Raw genomic sequence first — 18,659 nt, 5'->3', positions numbered from 1 at the left:
GGGCTCACAGACTCTTAGATATGGACAAGGAGTTTGAGAGATAATCTAGCCTCTGAGACCCCAGGTCGTTTATGTGGAGCGGAGGCAGAGAGTGTCGCCCACGAACTTAGAGTAGGGGCTCGGAGGCTGCTCCCTTGGAGTCCAACTCCAGGACCTTGTCATCTCACCACAGCCCTTTGTTCCTAGCCATTGAGGACACCTGGAGGGCCTACAGTTTACTCTGTTATGGCTGTAAACTCCTAGTTAAAATGTCTGTCTTCAATTTCACACACCCTTTAGGATATATGAAACTCGAAGCTCACAGCCAGCACCAGCAGGACTAAAGACAAGACATACTCTGTGTGTGTGTGTGTGTGTGTGTGTGTGTGTGTGTGTGTACATGCATGAGGGGGCTGGAAGAGCAATATATGAAATGCTATCTATGGAAAACTAAAAGAGAAAAGCTTCCTCTCTCCATTGCTGAGGACATAATTTAGCACCATCTCAAGCTATAGCTTTATCTTCTTGTTAAAGAATAAAATCACTCATACTTATTATAAAAAGCAAATAGTGCCAGTCAGTGCCCAGCCCCTCACCCTTTCAGAGCCTACTGATTTCCACAGGGCATTTCTCTTCATTACAACTTTTCCAAACCCATGACAGCAACACCTAATTGTTACGGGTGCTCAGGCATGACACTGTTTATCACTGATATAGTTTTTATCATCTGAAGGCTTGTGGCTTAAGTATCATCAAAGATAAATTATGTAAATTATGTTTATTTCTAAGGTTGTTGGAATCTTAAAAAACAATTCATCCTTTTTCAGGAAGGCATTGAGGAAGCCAAAAGAACATATAAATACAACATTGTAATTAGCAGCCACAAAATGTAACTACAAAGCAAACACAAAACCCCTACTGTAGCATTATATATTGATATCTATTGGTTTTTAATGCACACACTGTGTGACACTCAAAATTGCCATTTCTCTGCATTTTTAACATTAAAATTAGATAAGATATAAGCCTCATTTCCAACATCACATTTTTATCCACAGCAATTTTTTTAACTTTGTATTTTCTACTTCAGCATTTGTCAACTTTATATAAGAAACTTGCATGGCATTCTGTTGCCAGGAAATTTTGTTTTCCTTGAAGACAGCAAGTCAACATTATTACCTGAAACTCTCTTCTCTTGACAGATACTTGTATGGATATTTATTGGTGATTTATGATGGCCTCTTAGGTTACTAGACAGGGAAAGGAGTCCTCTGTCAACCGCTGTTTATTTTCTAAAATGTTTTTTTATGTCCTCTCCATTTTTTATTCATCAACATTATTAAACTCTTAAGGGAAGTATAACCAACTATTAATGTCAGTCTTCTGTAAAATATTAGTCTCTAACATTCTGTTTTCCAGATAACTCAGTGACGCTAAATAAGGCAATTTTCCCTGCTGTACTTAAATTTACAAAGTGCGAATAAAATGGCATTTTATTAAAATTTATTAAACCACAGAGCAAAAATGGCTCCCATAGAGACAATAGGATTCAACCTAAACTCCCCATAAATGACATCGGGACCAGTGGACCGTGTAGGTGGTAGAAAGCAATAGCTTTGGTGTCATCCTTCCCAAGTCCCCCACCCTTCCTAACACTGCCTTAACATATTTGTCTGTTATCCTGAGTACCAGGAACTGAGCAATAAAATAAGGAAGATTCAACTGTAAGTATTGATGATTTTCTCAATATTAAAAATTCTCAAAAAAACTCCCTTAATGTTATTGGTGGTTTTGAATCCTCTAACGTGGATGGTTGCTTCACATGTTTTACCACACTTATGTTATCTATGTCACATGACTAAAAATGCAAAGTGGTAATAGAAAAAGCATTAGAAAATTTCTCTGTGGACATATTTTTATAACCAGGAGTTACCTGAAATATTGTCCAAATAGTTAGTACTCGAAACTAGACAAGTCTCAGAATGATGAAACCCTAAGACATCAATAGTAGTCACTATGTAGTGGACATCTGTACCTGTACCTATCGTTAGCTGCCAGGCTTGGCATTCTTAACTCCATTTTACAGATTCAAAAATTTTGCTCAGAGTCACAGTAAATGGCAAAACCACTCTTTAAACCCACATGTATTTTTTTCATAAATGTAAAATAAAAACAATGTAAAACATAAAATTATACAGTGTGTCTGGAGGCAGATGGATTGTTAGGAAATAAAATCACAGTCTAATTTTGAGTATGTGATTTTTGCCCTGGTCTCTGAATGCAGAAATAATTTTTTATTTCTATTTTTATGTGAATACCTGGTATGGAAGAAAGAGAAAAATGTTGAAATCACTGATTCTCATAACAGCCATGTCATGAATTCTGAACTGGTACTAAATATAATTCAGAAATACTGCCTTGCTGCTCCCAATGGTATTGCTAAAAATTCAAACATAACTAAAACAACTGAGGGATAAATTAAATATTGTTTACCTCCCAGTGTTCAAGAGGTTTAAAGAACAGACCAGAGTACCCCTTTTATTACCAAGTCTTACTGTCCCCTTCAGCCACACACTGCAAGAAATCAAAGTCCTAGGTCCTTAGCAGGCTATTCAGTGACACCCAAGAGTCATATTTATGACTGAAGATTAGTAAGCTGTTTAATTTAAGCAAATCTTCCATTTTAGCAATTTGAGTGGCTTGGCTACATCTTGAAGGCTACAGCTTCTTCCTTGAAAAGCAAATTTGTGCCAACACCTGTCGCAATTCCCCTTTTAAGGGGAGAGGACAAAGGTGGCTGATGTGTGACCTTTTAACCTCTCAGGCACTTCCATACCCGGGGCATTTTATTCAGAAATGTGCAGGTCGGCTGCTTGTTTGCACTCTCCTCTGCTATTCTGTTGTTTATTTTGCCCACACTGCTGTATTTGCACTGAACACAGCTAAAACTCTGCAGTGATCGTGGCCTCTTGTCTGACGTGTAAACAGTATCTGGGAGGAAAAGCCCCAAGAGTGTGGCATAGTGTGTAGACGTGAAGGGGGAGTGTTATTGTTATTATTATTCAATAGACCTTGATTTAGCAAAGCACATCTTAAAGTGCGTGTGCCTGCTCTTTTATCCACCTCTGTTTTTGTGCTTCCTTTCTCGTGAACAGTGACTGTATATTCAGTGTGGTCAGGCTGAGGCTTCCTGGCTGGAATGTGCTAAAGAAGGATTTTTGTACCAAATGGGTTGCACTGAATGACTCTTCATAGTCCTGAGATTCCATGATTCTATCAGAGACATAGAGGAGCAAATATTTTTGCATTTATATAACTCTAAAACATACTGGACAATAAAATAGCATGAAATAGAACCACAAAATTTGTTGTAAACAAATCATTTACTAGCAGTGTTAACTAGCATCACAGACAGTTTCTGCTGTGGACTTGGGTTGCTATGTCCTTTTAAAGGGCTACCATGGCCTCTTCTTGACATAGTCAGATTTCAGGTAAAGGCTGAATGGTGTTTTATATCTATTTAATTGCTCATCTCTTAATTCTGGGCTTCTCTTTACAATTTATCTTTATGCTCATATTTCATTATAACTCTCCACTACTATGGCTTCAAGCCTCACCTGAAAACAAAATCCACTTCCTTCAAGGTTTTGTGCTTTGGTTAGTAGAATTTACTCCCGAGGATCTCAATTTCTCCATTATCAGGGATGAGATTTAAGGTCTATCTTGGTGAAAATTAAAGCAGGGGAACCTATTAAGGTTGCTAAAATCCAGTTCTTCCCCTAATGTTGAATCTTGCACATTCTACAAGGCAGAGGAGAACAAGGTGGCTGACTGGGAAAACGAGGTCCCTGATCCCCTTTTTTTTTTAAAAATTAAATCCTTTTATTGGTACATTGTAGGTATACAACACAATTACATTTCTCATTGGGAATTGTACCTTTACATAATGCATCTTGATTCTTACTTTTTCCCTATTCCTAGCCTTCCCTTCACCCCCTCCACCCTTCCCTATTTACAAAGACTTTATTTCCATTTTTTCTATTTCTCAGCATTTTTCCTTTCCCTTCTTTCCTTTCCCCTGACCCTCCCACTACCCCTACCCCTTTGGACCTTTTCTTCCTATTTTGCATTATCGATTATTCATTCTAATCATTGGTACATTTTAGGTATACAATATAATGACATTCATCAGTGGAAATTTGCACTTTACCATAATCTCTCTTGGTTCTTAATTTTCATCCTTGCCTAGCCCTCCCTTCAACCCCTTCACTCCTATTTACAAAGATTTTGTTCCTATTTTTCCATTTTCTCATATTAATCCCATTCCCTTCTATCCTTTCCCCTAGCCCTCCCACTTTCTTCCCCTTTGCCCCTTTTCTTCCTATTTCACATTATCTATTATACATTTAGTCCATATTTACACTTTCAGTTTCTCACACCAGAGAAACTATTTGGTGTTTATACATGTGTGTCCTACTTATTTCACTTAAGAGTATCGCCTCAGTGTGCATCCACTTAGCTATAAATGTCTCTAATTTCTCATTTTTTATGGCTGAGTAGTACTCCATTTTATTAAAAAAAACCACATTTCCTTTATCCAGCCTCCTGTTGATGGGCATTTGGGCTGTTTCCAAGTTTTAGCTATTACAAACTGTGTTGCTAAGAACATGGGCGCACATATATCACTGTGGTATGATTCTTTTAATTCTTTGGGGAAGATCCCCAGCAGTGGAATAGCTGGATCAAATGGGCCTTCCAGCCCTAGTTCTTTGAGGTATCTCCATACTGATTTCCACAGTGGTTGCACCAGTCTACACTCCCACCAGCAGTGGAGCAGGGTTCCTCTTTCCCCACAGCCCCGCCAGCATTTGTTATTGGTTGATTTCACGATGGCAGCCATTCTTTCTGCAGTGAAGTGGAATCTCAGCGTTGTTTTCATTTGCATCTCTCGAATGACCAGGGATGTTGAACATTTTTTCATGTATTTATTTGCTATCTCTACTTCTTTGTCTGAAAAATATCTGTTCATTTCAGATGCCCATTTTTGGATTGGGTCTTTAAATTTGGGAGGTCTGATCTTTTTCAGTTCTTTATAGATTCAAGATAGTAGACCTTTGTCTGAGGAAAAGCAGGTGAAGATTTTTTCCCACATTGTGGGTTGTCTCTTTAGACTGCTGGTGGTTTCTCTTGCTGTGCAGAAGCCTTTTAATAAGAAGAGATCCCACTTGTTGATTGTTTGTGCTAGTTCACGCCTGACCCGCTTTTTATGGGGAAGAGGGAGGGGGATCCATAAGCCAACTCACCTCTCTTAGCCTCAGTTCCCATGTTCCTTAAGGCAAGGGATAGAAAGAGTTTGACCTCTAAGGTCCTTTATGATGTACTCAGGCTCTGAAACTAACAAAAGCACAACTCATCCATTCTCTGTTGCTATCTCAATCTCGGGGTACAACGAGTGTGCTGGCTTCAGATGCTTTTCTGTGTCTTTTGCAAAGTGCAGTAGAAACATAAGTGAGGTATGGGCAGGCTGCCACCTGAGATGCATGCACAGGAAGTGAGCAGGTAACAGGAAGTGAGCAGGTAACAACTCAGTGAGGCCCATGCCTCTCCAGGCCAGGCTCTGTTGTTGAAAGGCAAGATGGGGTTTCTGCCAGTCTTCCAGTTTGGCTGATGTGCCCACCCTCCATGCTCGGGACTGGCACCATCACACAGGGCTACCACTACCACTGCTCTCCCACCTCAAAAGTGAGCAGCTTTAGCTGGGGATTTAGCTCATTGGTGTCACTGCCTGCCTTGCAAGCACAAGGTCCTGAATTCCATCTCTGGTACCGCAAAAAACAAACAAACAAACAAAATGAGCAGCTTTTAAGAAGGGTATCTCCATTACAATAGATACCACAAGGCAGCCACAGTGTTAGTTTTAGAGGCACAATGCCTGAAGGAGTTCATAGTTGCTTTATGCTCACCTAGTATAGGAAGCAACTGAGATCCTTCTGCAAGCCAGTTTCTATCCCAGAATCATCTGATTTCCTACTTCTTGTTCCTTCTAATTCATTCCACTGCCCTCTGTATGGTCAATTTGTGAAGTAAGGATCTCAAAAATGTCATAATCATTATTACTTTATTTTAAAAAAAGAAATGTCAAGGGATTAGGGGGATAAAAGTGTCTAGATAAGCATGTGAGATTTTGATTCCAAAATGGTGATGCAGCTTTCCTCAGCCCTAACCTGGTGCTCTGCCACCTTTGTGGGCTGGTGGCAGTCGCTTGTCATTGATCCCTTTCCCCTGAAAGAGCCACTAGCCATCTATTTTTAAATGATATGAAACTAATTTCATCTTGAGAATTCTTTGGAACATTTCATGACATTCGTTGAGATAATTGGGGACATCCTGGAGTGTCATGAAACCAAGGTTGGGAATCAGTGTTCTAAGGACTGAAGAAGCAAATTAATTTTTCTCTCTGGTTTTCTTCAGATAGTTTTATGTGTGGAAACTCAACTTTCTCAGGCTTTCATTATGCATTTTGACTTCTTTCTCCTTGTTATCCCTTCTTGTCTTCCTTATTTATTGTGTATAGAGGACCACAGAGCTCATTAATGTACCTCTTGGCCTAATTAGCTTTCTTCCAATGAAACAATACCCCTCATTCCAGGAATCTGTAGGTTTTTAGAGCCAGGAAGAAGGCTATGACCTTCTGAACTGCTCCGCTGTCAGGCTGAGCACAGGTGACTCATGAAACACTTATCGAGGTAGAGGGAAAAACAGCTCAGCAAGACAGTGCCCTGTCTTAATAATAGGAAAAATACATTTTCAAAGAGTTGTGCTAGGCTTCTTTTGAAGACTCTGCTCATGGTTTTCAAGGTATGTGACCTGACCTGATTGGATTCTGGAATAAGCAGAGCTTTAGCTGAGGGAAACTGCATGCTCTCATCCTGATGTGTTTATAGGCAAAACCCAAACAATTCCCAGGGAAAATGATACAGAAGTGCTCCATTGCAGGATCGCTCATTTAAAAGATAAAGCTCCAAAAATGTAATGACTGTCACATGATTTTGAAATTTTCCATATATCTGTTTACCCATCAATGACAATTTCTTTTTTCTTACAATTTTCTCTATGACTTCTTATTCTAGCTGTCATGTTTATTCAGTATTCAAACATTCATCCATCTCAATTTGCACTGAATAAGCACCACTGCAGACAAAACCCGTTGGCAATACACTTTCCTATTAATTTGCTCTGTTACTGTGGAGAAATTCTTTAACTATTCTGAACCTCAGTCTCCTCATCTATTAAAATATGGGACTGGATGGGTCCCAAACAAATCCTAACTTCATGGAATGTATATTGATATTAATACAATATTCATCCAAGTTAGGAGACAACTGTAATATATTTCAGCTCTTTCCTTAATAGCTTTATTTTTATTAATTGGCAATCTAACCAACTAGTCTGAGGCAGAAATTTTACCAAGAAGAGAATCTAAGTGTCCCAGGAGCCTACAAGACAAAGTTGATTTGTTGATTGTTTCAGTTTAGTTTGTTTGTTATTTAAAGAGTCTCGGCATTGAGCTCACTGTTCAGAAGTAGCACATTCATGACTTAGTATTTAATACTGACATTGTCTTGGTTAATAGTCAGAACCAAACTGTGGCAGAGTTGTTATGTGTCCTTAGTGTTCAGTCCTGCTTTTCTGTTTAATAATAAAAGACCATTTTAGGCAAGCAGTCGACTGTTCAGAGTTGATATTTTCCAAACTCTCTTGCAAACAGGTTTGCCCTCAAGGCTGCATGGAAGCCCATGGGATGAAAGCTGCCGCCTATAGCACCTCTGGTGGTGTCCTTAAGGACAAACCCTCCTGCTGTGCACTTTCCTTTTCATCCTTCCTGCTGCCTGGGAAGTGGTGACAGCTGGAGCAACCTTAGAAACTGGTATTGCGGATGCCAGAGCTGCCCACCAGACATGAACCACAATCCCCTAGATACAAGGGTCAGAGAGAGAGAGAGAGATCCCTGTCTTACTTGTATCATTATTTATCACAGACATGTTAGTACAACTTCACCTAAAATCCAATATATCCTTAGTTCTGGACTGAAGAGGAAAAGGTTCTAGGGAGGCAGAGGGTGTAATTCACTTGCCTACCTTATACAAGGCCCTGGGTTCAATCCGCAGCAACACACACACACACACACACACACACACACACACACACACCACACACAAAATAGTTCTAGGAGATTAAAAATAATAAACATTTTTAAATAGTTAAGGAGAAAAGTAAAGGATAACAGTGTATACTGCATTTGAAGTATATCCCATGGAAATGGAGTAGGTTGTCAGAAAAATTAGGAAAAAATAGCAATGTCCATTGAAGGATCTCTTTAAAGTTAGGGGGCTCTTCATTGGCCAGCTGAACCCTACAATGCAATGAAGACCCACTGGCATCAGAGGGAAAATTTGTGGTCATACACTTCATTTTGTTATCATATTCTTATGTGTATATAATGAACATTGGCTTTGTAGCCAGGTACATTTGAGCTCAAATTGTAGCTTTTCCTGTGACTAGCTGTGATATCCGGCAACCAAGCCTTGGTTTCCATGTTTATAAAAGGAGAATAATAATAATAATGATAGATGTTTTTGCCCAGAGTGGTTGTAAAAACAAAAGCAAATACAAGCTCCTGTGTGACTGGTATGTAGCAGGTTCCCCTGGAATGAGGTACTGTTATTATTACTGTTTTTCTTCAACTTGTAGCTTGGCAATGTGGCTTCTGTTGATTCCACTGCAGGCTTGGTGGCATTTGACTTTCTGAGTGGCCTGAATGAGCCGTGTCTGATGGCTTTTTTGGCAGAAAGCTACATTAGTCCTGTAGTAAGCTCTGATTCTTCACTTGCAACCCAGGCAGAGAGAAAGTAGCTCTTTGATTGACCCTTGTTGGTGTTGCGCAAGAGGTGAGTGCGCTTTCACAGGCATTTAGTAAGCGGCTTGGGTTACTGGGTAGTCTACTCGCAACTTAGAACTTGGTAAAATCAAATGAGCGGGTCAACTTCTTATAGCACTTTCATTTGCACAAAATGGATTCCAGCCTCAGTGCCCCTTATTTACTTCTTTGAGGATGGTTTTTTGAAAAATACTTACCTAGCTCTGCCAATGTCCTCCTCCAAGGACCCTGGTCTTTTTGATGCACTTACTTCTACATATTATGGTGCTCTCATTTGGAAATGGAAGAATTGAAAATATATGTCACACAACGTCTGAACGCTCTTGTGCACTCTCTAGTTACCCTTGAAACATTTTTGTGCAAGCGAAAGAGGCTGATTGCAAGGTTTCTTTAGCATCAGAGCCGGCTTTGTGGCCCTGCCAGAAGTTTCTGACTGGGGCAATCTCTTCAGGGATCCCAACTGGGCAGCTGAAACAAAGGACTGTGACTGTGCTTCCCCAATTGACCAACCTCACCAAATATACCCTTTCCACCATCCAAAGTCAAATAATTGCCAACTAAATTCCATTTTAAAAGCTAGCCAGTAAAATCATCATGATCTCTGTGTTGGAAGTTCCCCTAAACTGATTGCAGCATGAGTTTCTATATTATAAAAATTACCTGCACCATGTTTGAAGTTCTGAAATGGTGACATACTTATTCCAACTGAATTCACTGCAGCTTCACTCTTGCTATCTAAAGCAAGGATGATTTGTGAAATGCGTCCCATGGGCAAGACCAGGCACAGAGCTCAGGATTTGCGTTAACTAATCCCCAAGGGTCCAGTGCAACCATCCCCATTGGAAAGGCAAAATAACTGAGGTCTAGAGCACAAGATTGCCCAGAGTGGCTGAGTAAACATCAAACCCAGTCTGTCGGTCCTGAATCCCCCACCTTCTCCAATATTTCTTTTCTAAGTCCTCCTCAGATTAAGAAGTTGGTTAAGATTGTGTAGTTTTCCCTTCTTTTAAACCTGAAGCTCCTATTCCATACTTAATTTGAATGAAGAACAATCATAATTGCCTTTGACCAATATCATGACTTCTGAGCAAAAAAAGAAAGAGAGAGATTTTTGTAAATGAAATGTATTTCTTTTCTTTTTCTTCTTTTCTCGTTTGTCAGACGCAAAGAGGGGAAATGCTTACTGGAATTTATTACAAGTTCAGATTATTTACAAAATATTTTTCTGTCTTAATGTGCATATGTTAGCTATGTAAATGGGGTCAATTTTCTTCAACAAATGACAGGTAGAAGGCTTAAATCTGTCACCTTAATTCTTCTCCTTGCGCTCAAATCAATACATCTCAATGAGCTCAAAACGATACATCATCTGAGGAAGAACCTTGGGGATTTTAAAGAAGTAGTTCTGGTTGTGTGGTAACAGAGCTGGCGAGTCTCTCTTCTCTCTGTCTCCCCAGTTCAACTTTCCCTGAAGTCTTTCCTCATGGCCATTTAGCAGTGTGTAATTTAGTGCAGTTACTGGGATGATGTCTCATATCTGCCCTCTTCAACCTTCCCCAGACCCCCTGTACCCACCTCTTTCTCCCTTTACATTTTTCAGATGAACAAAGAGACAAAACCTGAAAGTGAGCCAAGCCTACCTGCCCTGGAGGCTACAGCAGGTTGACAAAACCCGAAGAGTGAGGCCCACATGACAGAGACTGAAGGGGACACATGGCCCCGGGAGGAGAAGTGCTGACAGGTGTGACAACAGCAGGTGCTGGTGGCTTGGGGCTGCAGGTCCCCGATCTAATGATGACCCCTGGACACCATGTCCCAGCATCTGATCAGCAAGTAAAAAGATCAGTGAAGAGAACACCTTGTCATTTGAGATTAAAAAAGAACTATCCTACATTTAGGGGAGAAAATTCCTTTCAAAAGTTACCATGAAAAGCAATTATTTATGAATTTTATATGTTTTTGTTTGTTTGTGCTTTGAGTCAGGTCTTGCTATGTAGCCCAGGCTGGCCTGGAACTCACCGTCTTTCTGCTCTAGTCTCCTGGGTGCTGGAACTATAAGTGAGAGTCTTCCCACGTGCAAATTTCATAATTCTTAAAATAGTTAAGATCTATGACATCCTTAAGAGAAAAAGAGGAATTAAAGATTTGAGAATTGACCATTGATATTGTAAAGAAATATGTCCAGTAAGACCATTGTCACAGTCATATACAGACTGTGATAATTTTATCTCTAGCTACGGTACCCAAATATAAGTTACTAGCATTTATACTAAGTGGTCGTCACATTTAATAATGGTGATGGTTTGATTTGTACAGTTTTGTACTATTTTCTAACACTTTTCTGTAACCAGTAGTCAGTAAATGATTTGGAATTTATTATGTGGCGGGCCCATCCTTAATGCTATACATGGGCTATTCCATCTGATTCCTTACAGCTTTGTGAGAGAGACATCAACATTTTCATTTCACAGATGGGAAAACTGAGGCTAAGGGGATTTTTCTCAAGGTCACAAAATTATCAGCTGACAGATGAGAATGCCTTTCTCTGTTCCTTTGCACTGTTGTACTAATAACCACTATTGCTAAGTCACACTGAATGAGATCCAAGCATTTTAAAATAACAATTATCAACATCATCTACAATCTTCCCTTTGTCCTAAAAAAACAAGATGCTGCAGTATCTCTTCACCTATACAGCACACCTGTCAAGCGCCCAACAGGGGCCACCCAGCCTTGATGCTTGTGAGCTCCCTGACTTTCTTGTTGGTCTTATCGTACACGCGATGTTCTTGACTATGAACCATTGACCCATGGCTTTGTTGGAGCAGGGCAGTAATTGTAAACTACCTGACTCCCTCCCTCTGCCTAAGAATAGATGTGGCCCCAGCTAAATTTAAAGCCCAGAACTTTGCTCTGGAAGCCCAGAGGATAGGGAGGTTCATTCTGCTTTTTTGGCAATCACAAGGCTTCTAGAAGCAAGTGGGGCTTGAATATGAATTCAAAGGATTGAAAATACAGTTGGTAAATAAGAAAAAAAATTCCCGATCTTTATAGGTGGAAACCTATAGATAAAATTATACCACACTATTATTACTATCATTAATATCAATATGATTATTATTTATTACAACTATACTATCATCTAATCTAAATATTATTTTATTTAATATGAAACTATTGAAATGGACAATTTATGTTTTCCTATGCATCTGTATAAAGCAGAACATAGTCCAAGCTGGTTCAAAATTGAGGCACAGGAATGAAATGCCGACACAAGGATCATCAATCCATTCTACCAATCAGGTTCATCGATCTAGGAAGCACAAACTGTCCCCACCAGTTTTCTAGACCCTTCACAATCTGCAATCAGGTTCTTCAGACATGATTTCCACAATTGCTCATGATTTCTCAACACTGACTTTTTCTTTTAAATCTTAGATCCAGCCTTCAAATTAGCTCCAGAGCTGCCATCCCTTGAACTATGTCATAGTTCTTCCTCTAACCCTCTTTGAGGCCTTTACCATTCAAGAAATAAAGTCTACCCCTCCCATTGTTCCTAATGGGAACAAATTACCACACTTCTCGTCACTCCCCTGTCCCCCGTCCTTCACCATGCAGATCCTCTGTACCAACCCAGGTCAGCCAAGACTTCTCCAGGCCAGGAACTCTTTTTCTCACCTGCTCTAAATGACAGAATCCTACTCTTTCATAAGGACATGATCAAAAATCACTAACCCAGGACAGAGGGTTAAAATGGGAACCTCTGTTTAATTTTCTCACAAAACAAGCTGTTCTTCAGAGCCTCCTAACCCCCACTTCCCATCTCCCAAATGTTCTAATCACAACCATTTCTTACTACACAACATAATGAGTGACTTTGAAGTTACATTTATCTTTTGTTTTATTTTGGCATGTATTATACTGAGTTGTTTACCTGTCTCTCTCCCCAACTAAGTGATATGTGCCTTGAAGACAGGAATCATGCCTTAATCACTTTTCCATGTCCGAGGTTGTGTTTTAATTTTGTTATTTTGGCTTTATAGACTGACAATTTGATGTTTTTGAATTAATAAATACAAAAGTCTTAATTTGATAACTGGAAAACTACAGCTAGATAAACAGCATAGTAACCACAAAGCAAACATTTAATAAGTGTTTGTTGAATGGAATGTTGGCTGAAGTGGATTGTCATTTGCATAGTGAATTGTTGAAAGAGAACATTCTTTATTTTTTTCCCAATTCAGCTACATCAGAACCAGAAGAGGCCAATAAAACCATTGATTAAGATCTCTTTATTTGTTTCTTTAATATTTTTTTCATTGCAAAATCTAAGCTCGTGAAAAAGACAGTTTGTTGCCTTCAAGAAAGTGACACTGCTTTTTCACAGACTGTTGTATTTATTTTTAAACAAATACACATCATTAAGTCAAGGTCTTTCTGTGAGACTGAAAAGTTTAAACTCTGATGACCCAAGCGTTTGAATTTCTACAAGATTGTACCTGGTCGATGTATCCACATAAATCCTTTAAATGTCATTGTAGATGATAATGAATAACTTAACTTACATTTTTAGTTCTTTACTGTTTATAATTTAACTTAACTTTTGGGTACATGGTTCTTTCTAAGGTGTTCTCCTATGTAGTGTTCTTTAACCCTCACAGAAAACACATGATACAGATTTTAACCTCATTTTTCAGGTTAAAAATAAAAAAGCACATTGAGTCTGAATGCATTACTGAAGGCTGTGCAGCTAGGATGCAGTAGGATCAGGTCTGGAACCCAAGACTTTGACTCTAGATCTAGTTCTGTCCATGAGGAAGAAATAGAGTGGAACTTGACCCCCAGCCGCTAGGAAAGAGTAAACCAAGGGCTGCACAACCATTCAGGTAGATATTGTGCTGTGGAGAGGCTCTTGGTATCAGGCAACCTTCCATTGTAGGGGTTTGGGAGCAGAAAGTTACAGCTTTGAGCAGTGGAGTTGATCATGCCTGTGGGGAGATGATGCCAAGGCAAGAAAGCAACACAGGGGCATCAAGAGACCGGTACCAACCCAGCCACTCTGCAACAGTGATTGGAAACAAATATAAGGCAGACTATTCCCGAATCCCAACATGTACTGCAACTGGAGGAAAGTTTGAATCCTCATTGGGTCCCAAGGAAGATTATGACTGGACCAGAGGATGACTGCGGGGTTCCCAGAACCTTGCACAGTGCCTGACATCGGAGGCACAGGAGGTGCCCGGCAAGTATAGGAGGGAATTAATGTAACCGAAATGCTATGCATGCTCAGGCTTGGATGTTTTAGTTATTTCAGCTCAAAGAAGGACAGCACAGAAAAGCACATGAAAATCTGCAAATCACAAGTAGTATGGTTATTATAAAAATTCACTAAATCTTGAAAATACTGTAACAAGTGGGATTCTTTTAGAAGTTAAGTAAAATAAGTATAAATCCCACAAGAAGACAACCTTTCTGCATCACTTTCGGTGTTACCAATGTAAAACCAAACTGGTGAATTATTAAGGCGGACAGGTTCCTAATGAAGCCAGGCTTAGCAAAACCTTGAGATGTGCTTACTGCTTCATTCAGCAAATGTCTATTGAGTGTGGACTATTTGACAGACTTCTACAATATTCCAGCCATGACACAGTAAATAAAAATGTCAGTTCCCAGTGTCTTGGTGCTTACAGTCTGGCTGACATCTGTGAGAAGGGGGACTCACTGATATATCCTTTGTATCAGACTTCGGTCTCATGTCCAATTGTGGCTTCTCTATGTTTTGCTCTTCTTTCTTCTGCTAATTTATAGCCAAAAAAGTAGAGAGCTGTTGAAGTTACATTTAGGGTTTTAACACTAAACAAGAATTATTAAGTATACATAGTAGCCAGGAAAAATGACCTGAGACCCCTGTGAGACATGGATGTGAAACTATATATTAAATGTGGTCAATTGCTCTGTTCTTTTCAAGCTCTCTAATATAATCTGTATTCCAAATATATTTATTAAGTGGGCACCATAGTAGGAAATGTTGTACAACAAATGAATAGAATATTTGTAACTTTTATTACCCACTTATTATCTACCGAGCATTGTCTGAAGTATTTTATGTTTATTATTGCAGTTAATATTCAGAACTACTCAACAAGATAGTTTTCTTTATTACCCCATTCTTGATAGGGAGGAAACTGAAGCTCAGAGTGGCTCCAAGGTTAATCTGACCCGAGGTAAGAAAGCAAATCCCCAAATCAAAATTGAGTTGTGTCTTACTCAGAGTCTATGTTCTCAGATAGATACAAGATTATCTCTACATTCCTGCCTTCAGTGATCTTAGTCTTCTCAGAAATAAAGAAAAATTCAAATGTCATTTCAGATTAGTGATAACCATGGCAAGTGAGCTGGCACTGGGTTACTAAAGGGATGCATGAGAAACCACTAAATCCAGTTTTGAGGCCAGAGGAGACAGTATCTAAGCCAAGTCCTTGTGTGCAAGCACTGAGTAGACTGAGGCGAAGGGCGAGTTAGGAAGAAAAAGTGTGTGCCCAGGAGTGGAGGGAGAGCTGGGAAACTGCAGGTGTGGAGATGCGATCATCAGTAGCCACCCAGCCACCACAAGGCACAGGTTGCAAAATGCTTTTATCCAGATGACCTCATCTCTGCTGTGGCATGGCGTGAAGGCATGGGAGGACTCCGGGGATGTGTGTGAAGTCTGATTCCACATTGGTGGGAAGCCTTGTGCTCTGTACTGAATCAGTGCCTGGAGTCGGGCACTGCAGGGTGGCAGAATGTGACAAGGAGGTGTGCTGATGCCTGGCCAGGATGGCCTGATGGTGTCATTTTTTTATCTATGACTGCCTGGCTGGTGGTGATTGGCAGTTCCTTCTTTGTCACTAGATGCTGAAGGAATTCTCAGATTTTGCTTCTATATGAAACCCTACATTTGAATAAGGAGGAACAGATTGGATAACCAGAATGAACCAGTTCTGTCCTGGCAGGCCAAGGGGTGCAAAATGTGGAGTAGGAAAAGGCAAAGCCATGGGATGTGAGGCAAAACCATGCAGGAAATCAAGTCTTTAGACTCTACTACAAGTGTCTTTCTTGTGGCACCTTCCTTGGGGCCTATTTCAAAGCCATCCTGTGTTTTATTAGTAATGTGGACTCAGTGTCATTGCTCAGTACATTTTCGTGCATTCATTACTTTGTCTTACAGGGAGAAATGAAAAAGCTTCAGAAACACACAGACTTGGATTCAAGCCTTGGCCCTAGGTCTTACTAGCTGTGTGGCCTTGGGCAAGTTGCTTATCTTTATCTTTAGAATAAGGATAATAATGTCGATTTTGAATGACCAGCTAGGGGATTAGAATGTAATGTATGTAAAGCACCTCGTCAGCCCCTGCTTGGGCATTCAGTAAATGGTAATTAATATTATTATTATATTGACACTTAAAGGACAGTTTCTCAGTGCCTTCACTCTAATTTTGAATAATGGTGGGGGTTGGAGACTACTAGAGATTGACATGTTTGAGTATTGATTATTTTCTGAATCAAGCAACAGTTTAAATTCAGCAAGGATTCTTGCATTTAAAGAGATCATATAGCTAAATAATCGTATTTCTGGGCCAAAAAAATTAGGACCCATTATCTGATCAGTATTAGCAGGTTTATGGCAAAAAGATAAAAGAATATTTGAAATTGGGATCCCCCAGAAAAAGATCCAATACCTGTGGCTTCTATATCCATGTTCATGATCTTTTGTAATAACGTGAGACTTTCTTTTTCCTGATCTACCAAGTACTGCTGAACTCTGTGCCACAAACTAAGTTCACCAATTGGCAGGAGAGAAGGTATGCTTTCATTTTCTTCCAAAACTGAGTAAACCAGGTTTTTGTGTTTGATTTATTCAGTTAGATACCAGTGCTGAAGCAGAGCATTTGAAAGAGGCACAGTAATGGAAAGAGGTCCGGGCTAAACCTTAGAAGATTTGAGTTTTAATTCTGACCCAGTCCTGGCTAGCTATAAGTCACAAAATTAGAGCATCACCTTATTTTTGTGATGAAGCAGGGGACATCTCCAGGGGTTAAATAATTTAGAAATGAAGGATGATGAAACCGTTACTCTGAGCACCTACATTCATGTATGGCTACAAGTTAAATACTCTGGAAGTTTAACTAAAGTTCTTAGGATTTAAACTAAAGTTCTTACATTTATCCATAAAATTCAACAATTGTTTGGCATTCTTTACACTTATATGCTTTTTAAAAAATAAAAACTATTGATCTCTGGTTCCCAAATGCTAAAGGTACTATTAATTAAACCTTTAATAAATGCATTTGAAATATAGTACCTAGTATAAGAGGGAGGGTATCTCATGTATCCTAAATTTAGAACCTTAGAATATTACCAGAAGATTTACCAACTACCAACAAGAGTATATCTTTCAACTGGTGTTTTTAAAGGAATCTCAATTACATGGTTCTGAAAATAAAAATAAGCTTTACCTAAAAATAAATTTTCTAAGGGTCATATGAGTATTTCATTATTTAGCTGAGTTTAAGGGCTTATTTGAAAAAATTTGAATCACTTACCTTATTTTAAGCCATCCATGTTTCCCTTGCTGGTGTTTACTAAGCCTGAATGGCATTTATTTAAAATAAGTCGAATAACTAGTACATTGATTAAACTGTCTATGTCTTAGATAGATCATGGAATTGCAATTTGGCATATGGAGTTGAAGAGAACATCAATTAAAGATACAGATAGGCTGAGTCAGGTGCTCATCAGAGGAGATGGGATTAAAGATAGGTTAAAAATGTAAACCCCCTGAGTAAACCTAAAACCTAAATGCAAAAATATAATGAAAGCACAAAATCAAACCAATTGAGATAAAAATGAAGCACTTACCTAGTATGATCACCTGAAAAGCGTGGTAAATTCTTGCAAATTGCAGGAATTCACATTGCAAAGTACTCAGCAATACTTCTGTGTGGTTCCATAGAAAGCCTCCCAAATCCTGCAATAGCTTGCAAAGTGCTCCACGAGTATCCAGTACTTTTGAACTGATATCATTCTATGGTCCTCAGTGGGTCCAAACCATGTAAGTACTGGTGTTCAAGTGATGAAAAGTAAGCCCTGGAGAAGTGGAGGGCTGGGTGTCGGTGTTGAGGATAGGCTCAAGATCAAAAATCTACTACTCAGAAGTACCCTGGATGCCAAAAAATCCAAAATTTAAAAGAAGGCCCTTTTGATTATTTTTTAAAAGTATTTGCTACTAAAAAGGACAGACTCCTCCAACCCCCAACTCATATTTTAATAACCCGACAACAGAGGAGAAATATTTGACAGAGGGTGTATTGGATGTTGATGATCTCCAACTGCTTCTAAATCTGCATAAATAAAACTCCAACAAATCCCTATACAATGAACCTACTGAATGGGGCTCTATTTTCTGCCGCTGAAGGATAAAGGGCCAAGCCAATCCTATTGACAGTTAAGTCTGTAGCTTCCAATATATCACTGAGGTCACTAGCCCGCCACTACAGTATGGGCTGACATAAGCAGCTGATGTGCTCAACAAAAATTAGGGCTCAAATCAATTCACCACTGAAATCCAATTTAGGGAGCTCTCAGTTTGCACAGTTTTGGTTGATCAAATTCAAAGATGGGGTTCGATTCATATTTCAGTAATGAAGATCGGGGCTGGGAACTGATATATTGCAAGGTTTATTTTTCCATTTCTTCTCCACAT

The 18,659-nt window shown here is 39.3% G+C and overlaps 1 long non-coding RNA gene across 1 annotated transcript in view; it reads right to left on the bottom strand.

The window, feature by feature from the left end:
* Nucleotides 1-18,319, bottom strand: part of LOC147825364 (uncharacterized) — a 119,657-nt gene extending 101,338 nt beyond the window's left edge. The window contains exon 1 of the long non-coding RNA XR_015440995.1: nt 17,816-18,319. This is a non-coding gene — a long non-coding RNA (uncharacterized LOC147825364). The remainder of the gene's footprint in view (nt 1-17,815) is intronic.
* Nucleotides 18,320-18,659: the final 340 nt, after the last annotated feature.

The sequence above is a fragment of the Heterocephalus glaber genome, unplaced genomic scaffold (assembly GCF_053883595.1).
Source record: "Heterocephalus glaber isolate CG9 unplaced genomic scaffold, H.glaber_assembly_v1.0 deba00001504, whole genome shotgun sequence".
NCBI lineage: Eukaryota > Metazoa > Chordata > Mammalia > Rodentia > Bathyergidae > Heterocephalus > Heterocephalus glaber.
The sequence above is the reverse complement of the archived record's forward strand: the minus strand, read 5'-3'. Positions and strand labels throughout refer to the sequence as shown.